Source organism: Lampetra planeri, chromosome 23, assembly GCF_965212315.1.
Source record: "Lampetra planeri chromosome 23, kcLamPlan1.2.h2, whole genome shotgun sequence".
In the NCBI taxonomy this organism is placed as follows: domain Eukaryota; kingdom Metazoa; phylum Chordata; class Hyperoartia; order Petromyzontiformes; family Petromyzontidae; genus Lampetra; species Lampetra planeri.
In genome coordinates, this window is record NC_136129.1 from 3,928,154 (window position 1) to 3,950,409 (window position 22,256).

General features: G+C 48.3%; 10 non-coding genes across 10 annotated transcripts; 1 reads left to right on the forward strand and 9 right to left on the reverse strand.

Moving 5' to 3' along the window:
* The first annotated feature begins 2,985 nt into the window (after window positions 1–2,985).
* Window positions 2,986–3,058, forward strand: TRNAK-UUU (transfer RNA lysine (anticodon UUU)). The gene has a single exon. It is a non-coding gene; the product is annotated as a tRNA-Lys (tRNA).
* A 1,043-nt stretch (window positions 3,059–4,101) lies between these two features.
* Window positions 4,102–4,174, reverse strand: TRNAK-UUU (transfer RNA lysine (anticodon UUU)). The gene has a single exon. It is a non-coding gene; the product is annotated as a tRNA-Lys (tRNA).
* A 1,823-nt stretch (window positions 4,175–5,997) lies between these two features.
* Window positions 5,998–6,070, reverse strand: TRNAK-UUU (transfer RNA lysine (anticodon UUU)). The gene has a single exon. It is a non-coding gene; the product is annotated as a tRNA-Lys (tRNA).
* A 1,850-nt stretch (window positions 6,071–7,920) lies between these two features.
* TRNAK-UUU (transfer RNA lysine (anticodon UUU)) lies at window positions 7,921–7,993 on the reverse strand. The gene has a single exon. It is a non-coding gene; the product is annotated as a tRNA-Lys (tRNA).
* Window positions 7,994–9,764: 1,771 nt separating this feature from the next.
* TRNAK-UUU (transfer RNA lysine (anticodon UUU)) lies at window positions 9,765–9,837 on the reverse strand. The gene has a single exon. It is a non-coding gene; the product is annotated as a tRNA-Lys (tRNA).
* Window positions 9,838–11,677: 1,840 nt separating this feature from the next.
* Window positions 11,678–11,750, reverse strand: TRNAK-UUU (transfer RNA lysine (anticodon UUU)). Its single transcript has one exon. It is a non-coding gene; the product is annotated as a tRNA-Lys (tRNA).
* Window positions 11,751–13,506: 1,756 nt separating this feature from the next.
* On the reverse strand, window positions 13,507–13,579 carry TRNAK-UUU (transfer RNA lysine (anticodon UUU)). Its single transcript has one exon. It is a non-coding gene; the product is annotated as a tRNA-Lys (tRNA).
* Window positions 13,580–15,351: 1,772 nt separating this feature from the next.
* On the reverse strand, window positions 15,352–15,424 carry TRNAK-UUU (transfer RNA lysine (anticodon UUU)). The gene has a single exon. It is a non-coding gene; the product is annotated as a tRNA-Lys (tRNA).
* Window positions 15,425–17,265: 1,841 nt separating this feature from the next.
* Window positions 17,266–17,338, reverse strand: TRNAK-UUU (transfer RNA lysine (anticodon UUU)). Its single transcript has one exon. It is a non-coding gene; the product is annotated as a tRNA-Lys (tRNA).
* Window positions 17,339–18,778: 1,440 nt separating this feature from the next.
* TRNAK-UUU (transfer RNA lysine (anticodon UUU)) lies at window positions 18,779–18,851 on the reverse strand. The gene has a single exon. It is a non-coding gene; the product is annotated as a tRNA-Lys (tRNA).
* Between the last annotated feature and the right edge of the window lie 3,405 nt (window positions 18,852–22,256).

The following is a 22,256-nucleotide window of genomic DNA, read 5'->3' on the forward strand; positions in this document are numbered from 1 at the left end:
TATGTGTATGAAATAGAATTATTTATTTGTACTGGAGGAATCTCCATAGCGCTCGGCCGCACGCCGATCAGAGTCTTTATTTAGATCGGAGGAATCCTATTAGCGAAAAAGCTCCCCCCCCAGAGATATATCCAGTACCGGATCCGGAAGTTCGCATGCCGGTAGTGGGAGGGGCAAAAAAAACCCGAACAAATACCGGATCCGGAAGTCGCGTGCTGTGCGAAAGAGGGGGCGGGGTGTAAGAGAAACAAATACCGGATCCGGAAGTCGCGTGCTGTGCGAAAGAGGGGGCGGGGTGTAAGAGAAACAAATACCGTAACCGGAAGTCGCGTGCTGTGCGAGAGAGTGGGGGCGGTACAAGAGAAACAAATACCGGATCCGGAAGTCGCGTGCTGTGCGAGAGAGTGGGGGCGGTACAAGAGAAACAAATACCGGATCCGGAAGTCGCGTGCTGTGCGAGAGAGTGGGGGCGGTACAAGAGAAACAAATACCGGATCCGGAAGTCGCGTGCTGTGCGAGAGAGTGGGGGCGGTACAAGAGAAACAAGTACCGGATCCGGAAGTCGCGTGCTGTGCGAGAGAGTGGGGGCGGTACAAGAGAAACAAATACCGGATCCGGAAGTCGCGTGCTGTACGAGAGAGTGGGGGCGGTGCAAGAGATCGACAGACCGGATTCGGAAATGACGTCGCAGAGAAGGGGGGGGGGTTTAAAAACCGGAAACACGTGTAAGTGGGTGTGAGTAACCGGATGTAGGAAGCATGTGGGTGGAGGTGGGCACGGCGATCTGGAAACTCCCACGCTGATCGAGGATATTGATCTTGAGGGGTTGGTGGGTTGCTGAACCATGCCGTGTGGGAAAGAAAATTCTCAACCGTATCAGCCGGAACTGGAAAATATTCTCCCCGCCCCGATGTCGCTGTGGTGGGGGGGGGATGTTCAAAAGCCACCGGGAAATATTTCACTTAAAAATAATCGACCGCTGTTTAGTCCTCCCCACGCCGTGAGGGATGTATGGCCATACTCACGCTGGTCAAAGCTGGTTGGTGAATAGGGGAGTACGGATTTTTTTTTCTAGATTTGAAGCTTTCGTGACTGCAAGGATTCATACTCTTAGTTCTTTCGGTAAAATCACGTAGGTAAAAAAATGAAATAAAAATTAATAAAAATAAAACAATAAAAATCACTACGTTTCGGAGGCAACACAAGTCTCCGTCATCAGGTAGGAGGGACCGTCACAGCCAGATTTGCTGCAAATCGTTATTTTTATTGTTTTATTTTTATTAATTTCATTTTTTTACCTACGTGACTTTACCGAAAAAACTAAGAGTATAGTACAGATTTTGTTGGAATACCCTCTCGTGGCCACACCTATCTTTTGCGCATAGCGGCCCCCCTATCCAGAATCAGAATATTCATATTGGAGGAATCCGATGAGCTGTAAATATATTTTCGTGAAATACCTTGCTTAAGCTGCCGATATATTTTTTTTACTTAAACCACAACACCTACAAACGTAACAACAGAAAACTGAAACCCGCATCAATGATATGTATACATATTCCTAGGTTTTTTCGGTAAAGTCACGTAGGTAAAAAATTAAAATTAATAAAAATAAAATAAAAATCCCTGCAGTCACAAAAGCTTCAAATCTAGAATTAAATATATTCCCACAGCTTTTTGTTGATCCACTGCTTGATTACTTCACCTGATCAATGCACGTCGGTGAAACACCCAGGACCGATCTCAATTTCACGCCACTGATGTTGGCCGTGTGACCAGGAATCGAAATGAAGTGGCCGGGTTCGAAGCACAGCCACCAAACCGAAGCTCATTTGCCGTTCGAAAACAACATCGATTATTACCCGCGCAATCCGATAAGTACTGCCACGCGTGTGTGCCTTGATGAATCGCGAGTACAATCGATGGATCGTGAGCACGTGTTGGACGCTCACTTGCTGTGGCGAGGACGTGTCTGCAGAGGGCAGTGCAGTACAGCAAATAGGCGTCTGATCCAGTACTGGTACAACTGGAATGAGGCGTGTGAATCAGAGGTCGCAAACGGGTTTTGATTCCTTACGGTACCTGTACCCGGCCGCACCAGGGTCGCAAATGGGTACCCTACCCGAAATGAGTGACAAACGGTTACTCACCAGTGACTCACGGCCTACCCGTACCCGGCCGCACCAGGGTCGCAAACGGCTACCCGTACCCTACCCGATACCCGGGTAGCCGGGTATCGGGTAGGGTACGGGTATCGGGTACCCGGTTGCGACCTCTGGTGTGAATTCGACTGCGTCTGAAGACGTTATACAAACACGAGTTTTCACGAGTAGCCCGCACTGCACTATAAACACGGCCACATTGAGTTCGATGCGGTGGCGAGATGTTCACTACCTCGCCTGGTAGACACGAGTTCGTGGGTTAGAACCACGACCCTGACGATACCGGTATATTTGGAGTTTGCGTGTCTCTCTCTGTTTTCCCCGTGGTCGCGCGGATTTTTTTCTCCGGGTCGTCTGAGTTTTCCCTCCGCATTATAGAATCGTCCACATTCTTGTGCCGAGGGGACCAGTTTAACAACAACAAAAACTCTGTTCTATTTCCAGAAAGTGGTGAGCGTGTGCTATTTTTAATCGGCCACAAGAAGAGAGAAGGAAGATGACGATGGTGACGATTGATGGTTGATGCTGTTGGACTGGAAATGTACATCTCTGTCCTGTGGATGTTACATAAATAAAACTGTCAAAACATGTTCTTGCATGCAAATGATTCGAGAAGCATAGGGACATTTTGAAATTGTAAAAAAAAAAATTGCCAGTTTGACCTTTTTTGCATACTAACACTTTTAAGTTTAATAGCAGCATACTTTCCAAACGCAAGTCAATGCAAAGTTCATGTTCACGACTAACCAAAGCGTCGTTGCCAACGTGCAGGTAGTGTGCGTTCCATATTTGTGACGTTACTCCACGCGTGCGCATTGCGTGAGCCCGGATAGCTCAGTCGGTAGAGCATCAGACTTTTAATCTGAGGGTCCAGGGTTCAAGTCCCTGTTCGGGCGGTACTTTTATTATTTTTAAAAATATGTTTTATATACATATAAGGAGCGGTGGCGCAGTGGTTAGCGCATGACGCTATAAACACGGCGAACCTGAGTTCGATTTCTGGCCACGGTAAACATCAGTGGTGGGTAATATACTAATCCTGTATCTAGACCACATTGCACAGTTCAATCTTGATTTGAAGCTTTCGTGACTGCAGGAATCCATACTCTTTGGTTATTTCGGTAAAGTCACGAAGGTAACCAAATAAAAATAAATCACGACGTTTCGATCGCCATAGAAGCAACCGTCTTCAGGTGGGAGTGAAGACGGTTGCTTGTATGGCGATCGTGATCAATTTAATTTTTTTCTATTTTTTCAACATACGTGACTTTACCGAAAGAATCAAAGAGCATGGCGAGTGATGCTCGTGAGATTGACGAGTGGCTGCGTGAGACACTGGATCGTGATGCTCGTGACATTGGCTGATATTCTCCGTGCAGCCAGGAATCAACATCAGCTCCGCCGGGTTTACAGCGCGGTGCGCTCACCACAGCGCAGCGGCTTCTAAACACAATAACAAAGAAAACAACAATAAAATAAAAATACAACAATAAAAAATATTAATAATAAAGGTTTTTGGGTCAGATCGAGTTATTTATAAATGTGTCGTAACCCTCCACCACCCGACACGGCAAAACAGTAAAAAAATGTGTCACGTTTTTCAAAGGACAAAATTATTCACTTCTTTAGCCCACCGGGGTGCCCGATGAAGATGATTGTAATTATCAGCGAAACGTCGTACTACTCAAATTTTAAAATGCTGTTGATTCTCTCTTCAACACAGCGGTGGGCTAAATAAGTGAATTATTTTGTCCTTTGAAAAACGTGAATTATTTTGTCCTTTGAAAAACGTGACACATTTTGTACTGTTTGGCCGTGTCGGGTGGTGGAGGGTAACGACACATTTATAAATAACGCGATCTGACCCAAAAACCTGTATTATGAATAATATTGGTCGCGAAAGCCTACGTGTTAAATAAAAAATATATAAAAATAGAAGCGCCCGAACAGTGACTTGAACCCTGGACCCTCAGATTAAAAGTCTGATGCTCTACCGACTGAGCTATCCGGGCCCATGCGTTCACAGGGGCAACACAAACCAAACAACGAACAACGCCCCCCCCCACCCCTGAGTCGACACGCAAACTCGATATGTTGATCGCGAGCAGCTACCAAGCCCAAAACGGCACGTGAGGAAGTGATGGCCAGCAACCACACCCGGCCGCCTTTGTCTCCCCAGTTCCGCGAATGTTTACACACAGCGCCAGGCACTCGTTTAAGGCTGAGTCGACCCAGGTGGGAGGTTCATTCAGGACCGGTTTAGATATTCGTCAGTGATGTTGGCCGTGAGTGCAAATCTCAGATACCTAATCATGCACTTAATTTGTAGACTTTAACAGACTGGCAAAGTGCCGTTAGCGGGCACCTTGTGAAAGTCGGCGCTGCACGCGATGGGGGTGAAGTGGCCAGTGCCACCTTTGTCTCCCCAATCCTGATATTTACACAACGCTCCAAGCACTTATTTAAGGCTGAGTCGACCGAGAGAAGGTCCAGGATCGGTTCAGATATTCGTCACTGATGTTGGCCATGATGGGCTAGTGGCTGGGTGAGATTGACTAGTGGCTAGGTGAGACTGGACCGTGATGCTCGTGATTTTGGCTATAAGTCATGTGCGTGAGAAGTGATTATCACGGTTGGCTTAAAACAAAAATGCTGTATGTCAAAGTAGAGATGATCACGCCCGTGAAATGCGTGAGATGTGGCCACGTTCACACCGCTAGTCTCGGCGTGAGAGGCGAGTGGTCCCTCCTCTGGGTCGATGAGGGGAACGGTGGTGACATTTGAGGTCTGGTGAAGATCCAGTTGAGAAGATAACAATGTTTGGCTTGAAATGTCGCCTGGAATTAACAAATAAAAACACCCCACGGACGGTTTTTAATCCCGGGTCGATAAATTGAGTACCATTTTGTGGAAATGCAACAGTACTGTAGGTAAAAAAATTGTTATACTTGTCCTCGTCATGGGACTGTGGAATTTCCACCAAACATACACTTTGAGAGCAACTGAGACACCGTGGCTGGACCGAAGCAGCCGATCATTTCTCTGTATAAATCAATCACGTACTATTTTTGAGAAGCCAAGTGTCGTTGTGACCTTTAGCGATGCTGGTTCATGCCATACGAATGAGGAATTGCCACCACTCGCTCGATCCTCCAAAAAATACACACAAAGTACCCGCTTGTGCAGACATACGGTACATGTGTGTATTGCACATCCGCCTTTGTCTCCCGAGTACTGATGCTTTATACACACCGCGTCGGGTGATTTCTTTTTAAATCCTTTATATTAAGTTCGCTTGCTTGCTTGCTTGCGCGCTTACGACCGTGCAAATCTTTCGGTCGTTTTTTAACCCACTTCCCGTGATCCAATCGAGCTGACATTTTCCACACAGACTCGTTGTGCGTGACAATTAATTTTCGTGAAAAAACATTTTCCGAAATTTTACACTGTTTAGGGAAAACATTTTAAATATTTATTTACCAATTGCTTATTGCTGGCAGATAATCATCTGACCCATAGGTGGCAGCCATCTCAAGCCAGAGGACGAGAGGACTCTAGCCGCCCGTTTCAAAAACCAATGTGGACTGGGTTGTGGCCCATTGAACACGCATATAAAGGATTTATAGTGAAAAACTTTGTTTTTACGGGTTATACTTGTTGAAGGTTGAGTCACCCCAGCGGAGAACCAGGACAGGTTCAGATACAGGGCAGGGACATTTCTCACCACTGATATTCACCGTGCAGCCAGGAATCAACATTAGCTCCGCCGGGTTTACAGCACAGTACGCTCACCACATCACAGCGACTTCTTACAACAATAAATAAAAAACACAAGCGCCCGAACAGGGACTTGAACCCTGGACCCTCAGATTAAAAGTCTGATGCTCTACCGACTGAGCTATCCGGGCCCATGCGTTCACAGGGGCAACACAAACCGAACAACGAACAACGCCCCCCCCCACCCCTGAGTCGACACGCGAACTTGACATGTTGATCGCGAGCAGCGACCAAGACCAAAACGGCACGTGAGGAAGTTATGGCCAGCAACCACACCCGGCCGCCTTTGTCTCCCCAGTTCCGCGAATGTTTACACGCAGCGCCAGGCACTCATTTAAGGCTGAGCCGACCCAGGTGGGAGGTTCATTCAGGACCGGTTCAGATATTCGTCAGTGATGTTGGCCGTGAGTGCAAATCTGACACGCCGAATCATGCACTTAATTTATAGCATTTAACAGACTGGCAAAGTGCCGTTAGCGGGCACCTTGGGAAAGCCGGCGCTGCACGCGATGGGGGTGAAGTGGCCAGTGCCACCTTTGTCTCCCCAATCCTGATATTTACACAACGCTCCAAGCACTCATTTGAGGCTGAGTCGACCGAGGGAAGGTCCAGGATCGGTTCAGATATTCGTCACTGATGTTGGCCATGATGGGCTAGTGGCTGGGTGAGATTGACTAGTGGCTAGGTGAGACTGGATCGTGATGCTCGTGATGTTGGCTATATGTCATGTGCGTGAGAAGTGATTATCACGGTTGGCTTTAAATAAAAATGCTGTATATCAAAGTAGAGATGATCACGCCCGTGAAATGCGTGAGATGTGGCCACGTTCACACCGCGAGTCTCGGCGTGAGAGGCGAGTGGTCCCTCCTCTGGGTCAATGAGGGGGACGGTGGTGACATTTGAGGTCTGCTGAAGATCCAGTTGAGAAGGTAACAATGTTTGGCTTGAAATGTCGACTGGAATAAACAAATAAAAACACCCCACGGACGGTTTTTAATCCCGGGTCGATAAATTGAGTACCATTTTGTGGAAATGCAACAGTACTGTAGGTAAAAACATTTTTATACTTGTCCTCGTCATGGGAATGTGGAATTTCCACCAAGAAGACACTTTGAGAGCAAGTGAGACACTGTGGCTGACCAGAAGCAGCCCATCATTTCTCATTGTCGATAAATCAAGGACTCTTTTTGAGAAGCCAACTGTAGTTGTGCCCTAAAGCGATGCTGGTTCCTGCCATACGAATGAGGAATTTCCACCACTCGCTCGATCCTGCAAATCTACACGTAAAGTACCCGCTTGTGCAGACATACGAAACATGTGTGCATTGCACATCCTCCTTTGTCTCCCGAGTACTGATGCTCTATACACACCGCGTCGGGTGATTTTTTTTTTAATCCTTCATATTAAGTTCACTTGCTTGCTTGGTTACGCGCTTACGACCGTGCAAATCTTTCGGTCGTTTTTTAACCCACTTCCCGTGATCCAATCGAGCTGACATTTTGCACACAGACTCGTTGTGCGTGACAATTTATTTTAGTGAAAATTTCTTTCCAAAATTTAACACTTTTTAGGAAAAAATAAATTATATTTAATTACCAATTGCTTAATGGTGGCAGGTAATCATCTGACCCATAGGTGGCAGCCATCTCAAGCCAGATGACGAGAGGACTCTAGCCGCCCGTTTCAAAGACCAATGTGGGCTGGGTTGTGGCCCATTGAACACGCATATAAAGGATTCATAGTGAAAAACTTTGTTTTTACGGGAAATTTCTCACCACTGATATTCACCGTGCAGCCAGGAATCAACATCAGTTCTAAATTTGAAGCTTTCGTGACTGCAAGGATTCATACTCTCAGTGTTTTACGTGACTTTACCGAGAAAACCTAAGAGTATGAATCTAAATCAGGTTCGCCGGGTTTACAGCGTAGTGCGCTCACCACAGCGCAGCAGCTTCTTACAACAATAAATAAAAAACACAAGCGCCCGAACAGGGACTTGAACCCTGGACCCTCAGATTAAAAGTCTGATGCTCTACCGACTGAGCTATCCGGGCCCATGCGTTCACAGGGGCAACACAAACCGAACAACGAACAACGTCCCCCCCCCCCCACCCCTGAGTCGACACGCAAACTCGACATGTTGATCGCGAGCACTGACCAAGGCCACAACGGCACGTGAGGAAGTGATGGCCAGCAACCACACCCGGCCGCCTTTGTCTCCCCAGTTCCGCGAATGTTTACACACAGCGCCAGGCACTCGTTTAAGGCTGAGCCGACCCAGGTGGGAGGTTCATTCAGGACCGGTTCAGATATTCGTCAGTGATGTTAGCCGTGAGTGCAAATCTCACACACCTAATCATGCCCTTAATTTATAGCCTTTAACAGACTGGCAAAGTGCCGTTAGCGGGCACCTTATGAAAGCCAGCGCAGCACGTGATGGGGGTGAAGTGGCCAGTGCCACCTTTGTCTCCCCAATGCTGATATTTACACAACGCTCCAAGCACTTATTTAAGGCTGAGTCGACTGAGAGAAGGTCAGGATAGATTTTAGATATTCGTCACTGATGTTGGCCATGATGGGCTTGTGTTTGGGTGAGATTGGCTAGTGGCTGCGTAAGACTGGATCGTGATGCTCGTGATATTGGCTGTAAGTTATGTGCGTGAGAAGTGATTATCACGTTTGGCTTAAAACAAAAATGATGTATATAAAAGTAGAGATGATCACGCCCGTGAAATGCGTGAGATGTGGCCACGTTCACACCGCGAGTCTCGGCGTGAGAGGCGAGTGGTCCCTCCTCTGGGTCGATGACGGGAACGGTGGTGACATTTGAGGTCTGGTGAAGATCCAGTGGAGAAGGTAACAATGTTTGGCTTGAAATGTCGCCTGGAATTAACAAATAAAAACACCCCACGGACGGTTTTTAATCCCGGGTCGATAAATTGAGTACCATTTTGTGAAAATGCAACAGTACTGTAGATAAAAAAAATTGTTATACTTGTCCTCGTCATGGGAATGTGGAATTTCCATCAAGCAGACACTTCCACAACAACTGAGACACTGTGGCTGGACCGATGCAGCCCATCATTTCTCAGTGTCGATAAATCAAGTACTATTTTTGAGAAGCCAAGTGTAGTTGTGCCCTTTAGCGATGCTGGTTCCTGCCATACTAATGAGGAATATCCACCACTCGCTCGATCCTGCAAATCTACATATAAAGTACCCGCTTGTGCAGACATACGGTACATGTGTGTATTGCACATCCGCCTTTGTCTCCCGAGTACTGATGCTTTATACACACCGCGTCGGGTGATTTTTTTTTTTAAGGTTGAGTCACCCCAGCGGAGAACCAGGACAGGTTCAGATACAGGGCAGGGACATTTCTCACCACTGATATTCACCGTTCAGCCAGAAATCAACATCTGCTCCGCCGGGTTTACAGCGCAGTACGCTCACCTCAGCGCAGCGGCTTCTTACAACAATAAATAATCAGTATAACCAGTAAAAACAAAGTTTTTCACTATAAATCCTTTATATGCGTGGCGGCTAGAGTCCTCTCGTCCTCTGGCTTGAGATGGCTGCCACCTATGGGTCAGATGATTGCATTGCACCATTAAGCAATTGGTAATTAAACATAATATTTTTGTTCTAAAAAGTGTAACATTTTGGAAAAAAAATTTCACGAACATTAATTGTCACGCACAACGAGTCTGTTTGGAAAATGTCAGCTCGATTGGATCACGGGAAGTGGGTTAAAAAACGACCGAAAGATTTGCACGGTCCTAAGCAAGCAAGCGAACTTAATATTAAGGATTTAAAAAACACAAGCGCCCGAACAGGGACGTGAACCCTGGACCCTCAGATTAAAAGTCTGATGCTCTACCGACTGAGCTATCCGGGCCCATGCGTTCACTGGGGCAACACAAACCGAACAACGAACAACGCCCCCCCCCCACTACCCCTGAGTCGACACGCAAACTCGACATGTTGATCGCGGGCACCTACCAAGGCCTAAACGACACGTCAGGAAGTTATGGCCAGCAACCACACCCGGCCGCCTTTGTCTCCCTAGTTCCGCGAATGTTTACACGCAGCGCCAGACACTCGTTTAAGGCTGAGCCGACCCAGGTGGGAGGTTCATTCAGGACCGGTTCAGATATTCGTCACTGATGTTGGCAGTGAGTGCAAATCTCAGATACCTAATCATGCACTTAATTTATAGACTTTAACAGACTGGCAAAGTGCCGTTAGCGGGCACCTTATGAAAGCCGGCGCAGCACGCGATGGGGGTGAAGTGGCCAGTGCCACGCACAGCCACCTTTGTCTCCCCAATGCTGATATTTACACAACGCTCCAAACACTCATTTCAGGCTGAGTCGACCGAGGGAAGGTCCAGGATCGATTCAGATATTCGTCACTGATGTTGGCCATGATGGGCTCGTGGCTGTGTGAGACTGGATCGTGATGCTCGTGATTTTGGCTATAAGTCACGTGCGTGAGAAGTGATTTTCACGGTTGGCTTAAAACAAAATTGCTGTATGTCAAAGTAGAGATGATCACGCCCGTGAAATGCGTGAGATGTGGCCACGTTCACACCGCGCGTCTCGGCGTGAGAGGCGAGTGGTACCTCCTCTGGGTCGATAAGGGGAACGGTGGTGACATTTGAGGTCTGCTGAAGATCCAGTTGAGAAGGTAACAATGTTTGGCTTGAAATGTCGACTGGAATTAACAAATAAAAACACCCCACGGACGGTTTTTAATCCCGGGTCGATAAATTGAGTACCATTTTGTGGAAATGCAACAGTACTGTAGGTAAAAAAATTTTATACTTGTCCTCCTCATGGGAATGTGGAATTTCCACCAAGAAGACACTTTGAGAGCAAGTGAGACACTGTGGCTGACCAGAAGCAGCCCATCATTTCTCATTGTCGATAAATCAAGGACTCTTTTTGAGAAGCCAACTGTAGTTGTGCCCTAAAGCGATGCTGGTTCCTGCCATACGAATGAGGAATTTCCACCACTCGCTCGATCCTGCAAATCTACACGTAAAGTACCCGCTTGTGCAGACATACGGAACATGTGTGCATTGCACATCCTCCTTTGTCTCCCGAGTACTGATGCTCTATACACACCGCGTCGGGTGATTTTTTTTTTAATCCTTTATATTAAGTTCACTTGCTTGCTTGCTTGCGCGCTTACGACCGTGCAAATCTTTCGGTCGTTTTTTAACCCACTTCCCGTGATCCAATCGAGCTGACATTTTGCACACAGACTCGTAGTGCGTGACAATTTATTTTAGTGAATTTTTTTTCCCAAAATTTAACACTTTTAGGAAAAAATAAATTATATTTAATTACCAATTGCTTAATGGTGGCAGGTAATCATCTGACCCATAGGTGGCAGCCATCTCAAGCCAGATGACGAGAGGACTCTAGCCGCCCGTTTCAAAGACCAATGTGGGCTGGGTTGTGGCCCATTGAACACGCATATAAAGGATTCATAGTGAAAAACTTTGTTTTTACGGGAAATTTATCACCACTGATATTCACCGTGCAGCCAGGAATCAACATCAGTTCTAAATTTGAAGCTTTCGTGACTGCAAGGATTCATACTCTCAGTGTTTTTCGTGACTTTACCGAGAAAACCTAGGCGTATGAATCAAAATCAGCTCCGCCGGGTTTACAGCGCAGTGCGCTCACCACAGCGCAGCAGCTTCTTACAACAATAAAAAAAAACACAAGCGCCCGAACAGGGACTTGAACCCTGGACCCTCAGATTAAAAGTCTGATGCTCTACCGACTGAGCTATCCGGGCCCATGCGTTCACAGGGGCAACACAAACCGAACAACGAACAACGTCCCTCCCCCACCCCTGAGTCGACACGCAAACTCGACATGTTGATCGCGAGCACTGACCAAGGCCACAACGGCACGTGAGGAAGTGATGACCAGCAACCACACCCGGCCGCCTTTGTCTCCCCAGTTCCGCGAATGTTTACACACAGCGCCAGGCACTCGTTTAAGGCTGAGCCGACCCAGGTGGGAGGTTCATTCAGGACCGGTTCAGATATTCGTCAGTGATGTTAGCCGTGAGTGCAAATCTCACACACCTAATCATGCCCTTAATTTATAGCCTTTAACAGACTGGCAAAGTGCCGTTACCGGCCACCTTGTGAAAGCCAGCGTAGCACGCGATGGGGGTGAAGTGGCCAGTGCCACGCACAGCCTCCTTTGTCTCCCCAATCCTGATATTTACACAACGCTCCAAACACTGATTTAAGGCTGAGTCGACCGAGGGAAGGTCCAGGATCGGTTCAGATATTCGTCAGTGATGTTGGCCATGATGGGCTAGTGGCTAGGTGAGATTGGATCGTGATGCTCGTGATATTGGCTATAAGTCACGTGCGTGAGAAGTAAATTTCACGGTTGGCTTAGAAAAAAATGCTGTATGTCAAAGTAGAGATGATTACGCCTGTGAAATGCGTGAGATGTGGCCACGTTCACACCGCGCGTCTCGGCGTGAGAGGCGAGTGGTCCCTCCTCTGGGTCGATGAGGGTAACGGTGGTGACATTTGAGGTCTGGTGAAGATCCAGTGGAGAAGGTAACAATGTTTGGCTTGAAATGTCGCCTGGAATTAACAAATAAAAACACCCCACGGACGGTTTTTAATCCCGGGTCGATAAATTGAGTACCATTTTGTGGTAATGCAACAGTACTGTAGATAAAAAAATTGTTATACTTGTCCTCGTCATGGGAATGTGGAATTTCCACCAAGCAGACACTTCCAGAACAACTGAGACACTCTGGCTGACCCGAAGCAGCCCATCATTTCTCAGTGTCGATAGATCAAGTACTATTTATGAGAAGCCAACTGTAGTTGTGCCCTTTGGCGATGCTGGTTCCTGCCATACGAATTTGGAATTTCCACCACTCGCTCGATCCTCCAAAAAAATACACATAAAGTACCCGCTTGTGCAGACATACGGTAAATGTGTGTATTGCACATCATCCTTTGTCTCCCGAGTACTGATGCTTTATACACACCGCGTCGGGTGATTTTTTTTTGAAGGTTGACTCACCCCAGCGGAGAACCAGGACAGGTTCAGATACAGGGCAGGGACATTTCTCACCACTGATATTCACCGTTCGGCCAGGAATCAATATCAGCTCCGCCGGGTTTACAGCGCAGTACGCTCACCACAGCGCAGCGGCTTCTTGCAACAATAAACAATAAGTATAACCAGTAAAAACAAAGTTTTTCACTATAAATCCTTTATAAGCGTGGCGGCTAGAGTCCTCTCGTCCTCTGGCTTGAGATGGCTGCCACCTATGGGTCAGATGATTGCATTGCACCATTAAGCAATTGGTAATTAAATATAATATTTTTGTCCTAAAAAGTGTAACATTTTGGAAAAAAATTTCACGAACATTAATTGTCACGCACAACGAGTCTGTGTGGAAAATGTCAGCTCGATTGGATCACGGGAAGTGGGTTAAAAAAACGACCGAAAGATTTGCATGGTCCTAAGCAAGCAAGCGAACTTAATATAAAGGATTTAAAAAACACAAGCGCCCGAACAGGGACTTGAACCCTGGACCCTCAGATTAAAAGTCTGATGCTCTACCGACTGAGCTATCCGGGCCCATGCGTGCACTGGGGCAACACAAACCGAACAACGAACAACGCCCCCCCCCGCTATCCCTGAGTCGACACGCAAACTCGACATGTTGATCGCGAGCACCGACCAAGGCCTAAACGACACGTCATGAAGTTATGGCCAGCAACCACACCCGGCCGCCTTTGTCTCCCTAGTTCCGCGAATGTTTACACGCAGCGCCAGACACTCGTTTAAGGCTGAGCCGACCCAGGTGGGAGGTTCATTCAGGACCGGTTCAGATATTCGTCACTGATGTTGGCAGTGAGTGCAAATCTCAGATACCTAATCATGCCCTTAATTTATAGCCTTTAACAGACTGGCAAAGTGCCGTTAGCGGGCACCTTGTGAAAGCCGGCGCTGCACGCGATGGAGGTGAAGTGGCCAGTGCCACCTTTGTCTCCCGAATCCTGATATTTACACAACGCTCCAAGCACTTATTTAAGGCTGAGTCGACCGAGAGAAGGTCCAGGATAGATTTAGATATTCGTCACTGATGTTGGCCATGATGGGCTTGTGGTTGGGTGAGATTGGCTAGTGGCTGCGTAAGACTGGATCGTGATGCTCGTGATATTGGCTGTAAGTTATGTGCGTGAGAAGTGATTATCACGTTTGGCTTAAAACAAAAATGATGTATATAAAAGTAGAGATGATCACGCCCGTGAAATGCGTGAGATGTGGCCACGTTCACACCGCGAGTCTCGGCGTGAGAGGCGAGTGGTCCCTCCTCTGGGTCGATGACGGGAACGGTGGTGACATTTGAGGTCTGGTGAAGATCCAGTGGAGAAGGTAACAATGTTTGGCTTGAAACGTCGCCTGGAATTAACAAATAAAAACACCCCACGGACGGTTTTTAATCCCGGGTCGATAAATTGAGTACCATTTTGTGAAAATGCAACAGTACTGTAGATAAAAAAAATTGTTATACTTGTCCTCGTCATGGGAATGTGGAATTTCCACCAAGCAGACACTTCCACAACAACTGAGACACTGTGGCTGGACCGAAGCAGCCCATCATTTCTCAGTGTCGATAAATCAAGTACTATTTTTGAGAAGCCAAGTGTAGTTGTGCCCTTTAGCGATGATGGTTCCTGCCATACGAATGAGGAATATCCACCACTCGCTCGATCCTGCAAATCTACATATAAAGTACCCGTTTGTGCAGACATACGGTACATGTATGTATTGCACATCCGCCTTTGTCTCCCGAGTACTGATGCTTTATACACACCGCGTCCGGTGATTTTTTTTTTTTAAGGTTGAGTCACCCCAGCGGAGAACCAGGACAGGTTCAGATACAGGGCAGGGACATTTCTCACCACTGATATTCACCGTTCGGCCAGGAATCAATATCAGCTCAGCCGGGTTTACAGCTCATTGCGCTCACCACAGCGCAGCGGCTTCTTGCAACAATAAATAACAAGTATAACCAGTAAAAACAAAGTTTTTCACTATAAACCCTTTATATGCGTGGCGGCTAGAGTCCTCTCGTCCTCTGGCTTGAGATAGCTGCCACCTATGGGTCAGATGATTGCATTGCACCATTAAGCAATTGGTAATTAAATATAATATTTTTGTCCTAAAAAGTGTAAAATTTTGGAAAAAAATGTTCACGAACATTAATTGTCACGCACAACGAGTCTGTGTGCAAAATGTCAGCTCGATTGGATCACGGGAAGTGGGTTAAAAAAACGACCGAAAGATTTGCACGGTCCTAAGCAAGCAAGCGAACTTAATATAAAGGATTTAAAAAGCACAAGCGCCCGAACAGGGACTTGAACCCTGGACCCTCAGATTAAAAGTCTGATGCTCTACCGACTGAGCTATCCGGGCCCATGCGTTCACTGGGGCAACACAAACCGAACAACGAACAACGCCCCCCCCACTACCCCTGAGTCGACACGCAAACTCGACATGTTGATCGCGAGCACCGACCAAGGCCTAAACGACACGTCATGAAGTTATGGCCAGCAACCACACCCGGCCGCCTTTGTCTCCCTAGTTCCGCGAATGTTTACACGCAGCGCCAGACACTCGTTTAAGGCTGAGCCGACCCAGGTGGGAGGTTCATTCAGGACCGGTTCAGATATTCGTCACTGATGTTGGCAGTGAGTGCAAATCTCAGATACCTAATCATGCCCTTAATTTATAGCCTTTAACAGACTGGCAAAGTGCCGTTAGCGGGCACCTTATGAAAGCCGGCGCAGCACGCGATGGGGGTGAAGTGGCCAGTGCCACGCACAGCCACCTTTGTCTCCCCAATGCTGATATTTACACAACGCTCCAAACACTCATTTCAGGCTGAGTCGACCGAGGGAAGGTCCAGGATCGATTCAGATATTCGTCACTGATGTTGGCCATGATGTGCTCGTGGCTGTGTGAGACTGGATCGTGATGCTCGTGATTTTGGCTATAAGTCACGTGCGTGAGAAGTGATTTTCACGGTTGGCTTAAAACAAAATTGCTGTATGTCAAAGTAGAGATGATCACGCCCGTGAAATGCGTGAGATGTGGCCACGTTCACACCGCGCGTCTCGGCGTGAGAGGCGAGTGGTACCTCCTCTGGGTCGATGAGGGGAACGGTGGTGACATTTGAGGTCTGCTGAAGATCCAGTTGAGAAGGTAACAATGTTTGGCTTGAAATGTCGACTGGAATTAACAAATAAAAACACCCCACGGACGGTTTTTAATCCCGGGTCGATAAATTGAGTACCATTTTGTGGAAATGCAACAGTACTGTAGGTAAAAAAAATTTATACTTGTCCTCCTCATGGGAATGTGGAATTTCCACCAAGAAGACACTTTGAGAGCAAGTGAGACACTGTGGCTGACCAGAAGCAGCCCATCATTTCTCATTGTCGATAAATCAAGGACTCTTTTTGAGAAGCCAACTGTAGTTGTGCCCTAAAGCGATGCTGGTTCCTGCCATACGAATGAGGAATTTCCACCACTCGCTCGATCCTGCAAATCTACACGTAAAGTACCCGCTTGTGCAGACATACGGAACATGTGTGCATTGCACATCCTCCTTTGTCTCCCGAGTACTGATGCTCTATACACACCGCGTCGGGTGATTTTTTTTTTAAATCCTTCATATTAAGTTCACTTGCTTGCTTGCTTGCGCGCTTACGACCGTGCAAATCTTTCGGTCGTTTTTTAACCCACTTCCCGTGATCCAATCGAGCTGACATTTTGCACACAGACTCGTTGTGCGTGACAATTTATTTTAGTGAATTTTTTTTCTCCAAAATTTAACACTTTTAGGAAAAAATAAATTATATTTAATTACCAATTGCTTAATGGTGGCAGGTAATCATCTGACCCATAGGTGGCAGCCATCTCAAGCCAGATGACGAGAGGACTCTAGCCGCCCGTTTCAAAGACCAATGTGGGCTGGGTTGTGGCCCATTGAACACGCATAAAAAGGATTCATAGTGAAAAACTTTGTTTTTACGGGAAATTTATCACCACTGATATTCACCGTGCAGCCAGGAATCAACAACAGTTCTAAATTTGAAGCTTTCGTGACTGCAAGGATTCATACTCTCAGTGTTTTTCGTGACTTTACCGAGAAAACCTAGGAGTATGAATCAAAATCAGCTCCGCCGGGTTTACAGCGCAGTGCGCTCACCACAGCGCAGCAGCTTCTTACAACAATAAATAAAAAACACAAGCGCCCGAACAGGGACTTGAACCCTGGACCCTCAGATTAAAAGTCTGATGCTCTACCGACTGAGCTATCCGGGCCCATGCGTTCACAGGGGCAACACAAACCGAACGACGAACAACGCCCCCCCCCCACTACCCCTGAGTCGACACGCAAACTCGACATGTTGATCGCGAGCACCGACCAAGGCCAAAACGACACGTCAGGAAGTTATGGCCAGTAACCACACCCGGCCGCCTTTGTCTCCCCAGTTCCGCGAATATTTACACGCAGCGCCAGGCACTCGTTTAAGGCTGAGCCGACCCAGGTGGGAGGTTCATTCAGGACCGGTTCAGATATTCGTCAATGATGTTGGCCGTGAGTGCAAATCTCAGATATCTAATCATGCACTTAATTTATAGCCTTTAATAGACTGGCAAAGTGCCGTTAGCGGGCACCTTGTGAAAGCCGGCGCTGCACGCGATGGAGGTGAAGTGGCCAGTGCCACCTTTGTCTCCCCAATCCTGATATTTACACAACGCTCCAAGCACTCATTTAAGGCTGAGTTGACCGAGGGAAGGTCCAGGATCGGTTCAGATATTCGTCAGTGATGTTGGCCATGATGGGCTTGTGGCTGGGTGAGATTGGCAAGTGCTGCGTAAGACTGGATCGTGATGCTCGTGATATTGGCTGTAAGTCATGTGCGTGAGAAGTGATTGTCACGGTTGGCTTAAAACAAAAATGCTGTATGTCAAAGTAGAGATGATTACGCCCGTGAAATGCGTGAGATGTGGCCACGTTCACACCGCGCGTCTCGGCGTGAGAGGCGAGTGGTCCCTCCTCTGGGTCGATGAGGGTAACGGTGGTGACATTTGAGGTCTGGTGAAGATCCAGTGGAGAAGGTAACAATGTTTGGTGGGAAATGTCGCCTGGAATTAACAAATAAAAACACCCCACGTACGGTTTTTAATCCCGGGTCGATAAATTGAGTACCATTTTGTGGTAATGCAACAGTACTGTAGATAACAAAATTGTTATACTTGTCCTCGTCATGGGAATGTGGAATTTCCACCAAACAGACACTTCCAGAACAACTGAGACACTGTGGCTGACCCGAAGCAGCCCATCATTTCTCAGTGTCGATAAATCAAGTACTATTTTTGAGAAGCCAACTGTAGTTGTGCCCTTTAGCGATGCTGGTTCCTGCCATACGAATGAGGAATTTCCTCCACTTGCTCGATCCTGCAAATCTACACATAAAGTACCCGCTTGTGCAGACATACGGTACATGTGTGTATTGCACATCCGCCTTTGTCTCCCGAGTACTGATGCTTTATACACACCGCGTCGGGTGATTTTTTTTTTTAAGGTTGAGTCACCCCAGCGGAGAACCAGGACAGGTTCAGATACAGGGCAGGGACATTCCTCACCACTGATATTCACCGTGCAGCCAGGAATCAACATCAGCACCGCCGGGTTTACAGCGTAGTGCGCTCACCACATCACAGCGCTTCTTACAACAATAAATAAAAAAACACAAGCGCCCGAACAGGGACTTGAACCCTGGACCCTCAGATTAAAAGTCTGATGCTCTACCGACTGAGCTATCCGGGCCCATGCGTTCACAGGGGCAACACAAACCGAACAACGAACAACGTCCACCCCCCCCTCCCATGAGTCGACACGCAAACTCGACATGTTGATCGCGAGCACCGACCAAGACCAAAACGGCACGTGAGAAAGTTATGGCCAGCAACCACACCCGGCCGCCTTTGTCTCCCCAGTTCCGCGAATGTTTACACGCAGCGCCAGGCACTCGTTTTAAGGCTGAGCCGACCCAGGTGGGAGGTTCATTCAGGACCGGTTCAGATATTCGTCATTGATGTTTGCCGTGAGTGCAAATCTCTTATACCTAATCATGCACTTAATTTATAGACTTTAACAGACTGGCAAAGTGCCGTTAGCGGGCACCTTATGAAAGCCGGCGCAGCACGCGATGGGGGTGAAGTGGCCAGTGCCACGCACAGCCACCTTTGTCTCCCCAATGCTTCGTGCGGAGTGACAGACCAGGTAGCTTCCACACAGCGTTACGCAACCGATGAAAAGATAATGCCGCTCGACTGATTCGGAGTGAGACCTCTGCTGTTAAACCGGAGAAGGACATGAGCACACTGCCCAGGTATGGGAAACTCTCCACTCTCTCCACAACTGCCCTTGTGGGGGTGGAGTGTCCGATGGTACACAATATCCAGGCAGGTGCTTAGTTTTGGTGGGGCTGATGGTAAGTCGCCATCTCTTAGTGGCTATTTAAGGCTTCACGAACTACGTGTTCGAAATAGATGCTAAATAATGTGGGAGCCAGAGGACATCCCTGTTGCACCCCAAAATGTTGAGGGAATGGCTCTGACTCCCGGCCACGTAGTTTTACCCGGGCCCGCTTACCATCATGATGGTCCTTAATGATCATGAGCAGAATTTCAGGGACTCCGAAAGCACAAAGAACAACCCAGAGCCCAGGCCTACTGATGGTATCATAGACCTTGACCAGGTCAATAAAGCAGAGATGTAGGTCTTGTTGGAATTCTTTACACCTCTGCTATAGCAGACGGACAGCAAATATGGCATCTGTGCAGGACCGCCCTTTCCTGAAACCGCATTGGGGCTCCACAAGCCTCTCCTAAGTGTGCCTAGCAAGGCGATGTTGAATAATATAATCCTTGCCAGTACCTTACCCGGCACACTGAGGAATGAGATGCCCCTGTAGTTGTTACAGTCTGTGCGGTGCCCTTTCTTAAAGAGGGGGACCACCAGGGCATCCTTGCAATCCTGTGGAACCCGTCCAGTGGTCCAGACTGTTGTTATGATGTCATGTAGGGCAGTCTGTGCACAAACGCCACCCTCCCCCAGCATTTGGCTTGGGAGATCATCTCTGCCCGGTGCCTTTCCTGGTCTCAGGCTCTGGATCGCCTTCAGTACTTCCTCAACAGATGGCACCTCAGCCAGCCACTCACAGGGGGTGACTTCTTCCAATATTTGAGGCACCGCAGCCTCGGCATGGTCATCCCCACTTTGTCCCACGTTGTCTTCCAGGATTGAGGGATTTCCCCTCCCCCAGGACCTCACAGAAATGCTCAGCAAATCTGAAAACCTGTTCCTGGGGGTCGGAGATTGGATCACCGTTCCTTCCCCTAATGATGTTAATAGATGTGGTGCTGCAGGTTACTTTTTTCATGGAATTAAAGAGCGATTTGTGATCGCGGGCAATTGAAGCAGACTCCATCTCCTCAGCAATCCGCGACCACCACCCATCCTTGCAGCACCTCACGGCTCTCCGAACCTCCGAGTGAAGGCTGTGGTAAGCGTCCTCATTCTCCGACGTGGGATGCTGTAGCCGATTAGTGGGCCTGTCACTTTTTCTCAGCCAGCTTAAACACCTCCTCTGTCAGCCAGGGTCTCTGGGGAGGTCTGGACCGTGTACCCAAAGCAGCCATTGCAGCTACATGAGCCACAGTCCTAAACCTCGCCACATTCCCTTAGACATCAGGAGGAGTGGGGGACGATGCCAACCCTAGCCGCAAACAGTGATGAAATTTCCACTTGCAACTTTCATCAGCTAGCTGAGACCAGGCCACTAAGGGTTTGAAAGGGGTTCTGGGTGTAAACCCACCACCGGATTGGATGAATGGCAGGGGCATCTTACAGATGACAAGTCGATGGTCAGTGGGCAGATCAGCTCCACGGTAGGTCCTGGTGTCAAGGACATGGGCCCACATCCGCTGTTCCATCAGTTTGTAGTCCAGCAGATGTTCTTGCTTGGACCCGGCATACATCCATTATGTTGTGTGGATGCGCCGATGCCGGAACAGCATGTTGGTAATTATAAGCCCATGGGCTGCACAAAAATCTAGCAGCCTCCTGCCGTTGTTATTGAGCATCATGACCAACTCGGGCATTGAAGTCACCCAACAAGATGACTCTATCCCGAGGGGCCACTTTCGCTAGCACTTGTGACAGGAGGTCATAGAAGACATCTGACTCATCGGCCTTGCCTGCATCCCTCCATAAGTAACCACGACCACCACTCCTCGCCTCTGGTTGATGGGAAGGCGAGCCCAAAGTATCCTGGGGCTTACAGCTTCCCACACCTCTCCGCCATGCTCCCACGCCCCCTTCATTCTTTTGTTCAGAAGAAGAGCCACTCCCTGTTGTTTGGCAGTCTCCGGCCCCGAGAATAGGACTGTCCACCGGACCTTCTGAATAACACAGAGGCGGTACAGGTCCAGCTCCTGGCAGAGAAGTGGCAGCCTCTCCTCCGCAGTGAACGTTCGAACATTCCACGTGGCCACACGCAGCGGTTTTTTGTTGTTTCTGGAGGAGCCGCGAGGGTAAGGATTCAGTCTCGTGGCTCCGCCAAATGGGGTTTGGCCAGCAGACATCATAGACGCCTGTCCCCCTGGGGCCTCCGGCACAAGCTTATTAATTACATATTTCCGTCGTGGTTTTGTGGTAATTAATTGAAGGTGGAGGGGTTACCAGCCCCTCGCACCCGTCCAGAGCCCCCATTTGGCCACTGTGGTGATTACAAACGCCATGAGGGGAAAGCCCATTTAAATTGGCCCTCCCCCCACGGCACAGGCCACCACAGCGTTACCGCCTGGCACCACGAGGAGGTAGGGGGTTGTTTTTGCCGTACACACATGTACACACATGTAGACACAGATCCCCCGTATAGCCTTAACAGACTGTAGGGGCAAGTGCTGTTAGCGAGCACCTATGAAGACCGGCACGGCACACGAGAGGGTGGGTGGCCAACCCCACGCCCGGCCGCCTTTGTCTCCCTAGTGGCGATGTTAACACATCGCACCGGGTTCTCATTTTAGGCTGAGTCGAGCTAGGGGAGGCGCAGGACCGGTTCAAACAATCGTCACCGGTGTTGGCCGTGAGAGGGAATCGAACCCTGATTGCCAGGTTCGTAGCGCAGCGCGCTAACCGCTATACTACCGCTCCCCATGCACACAG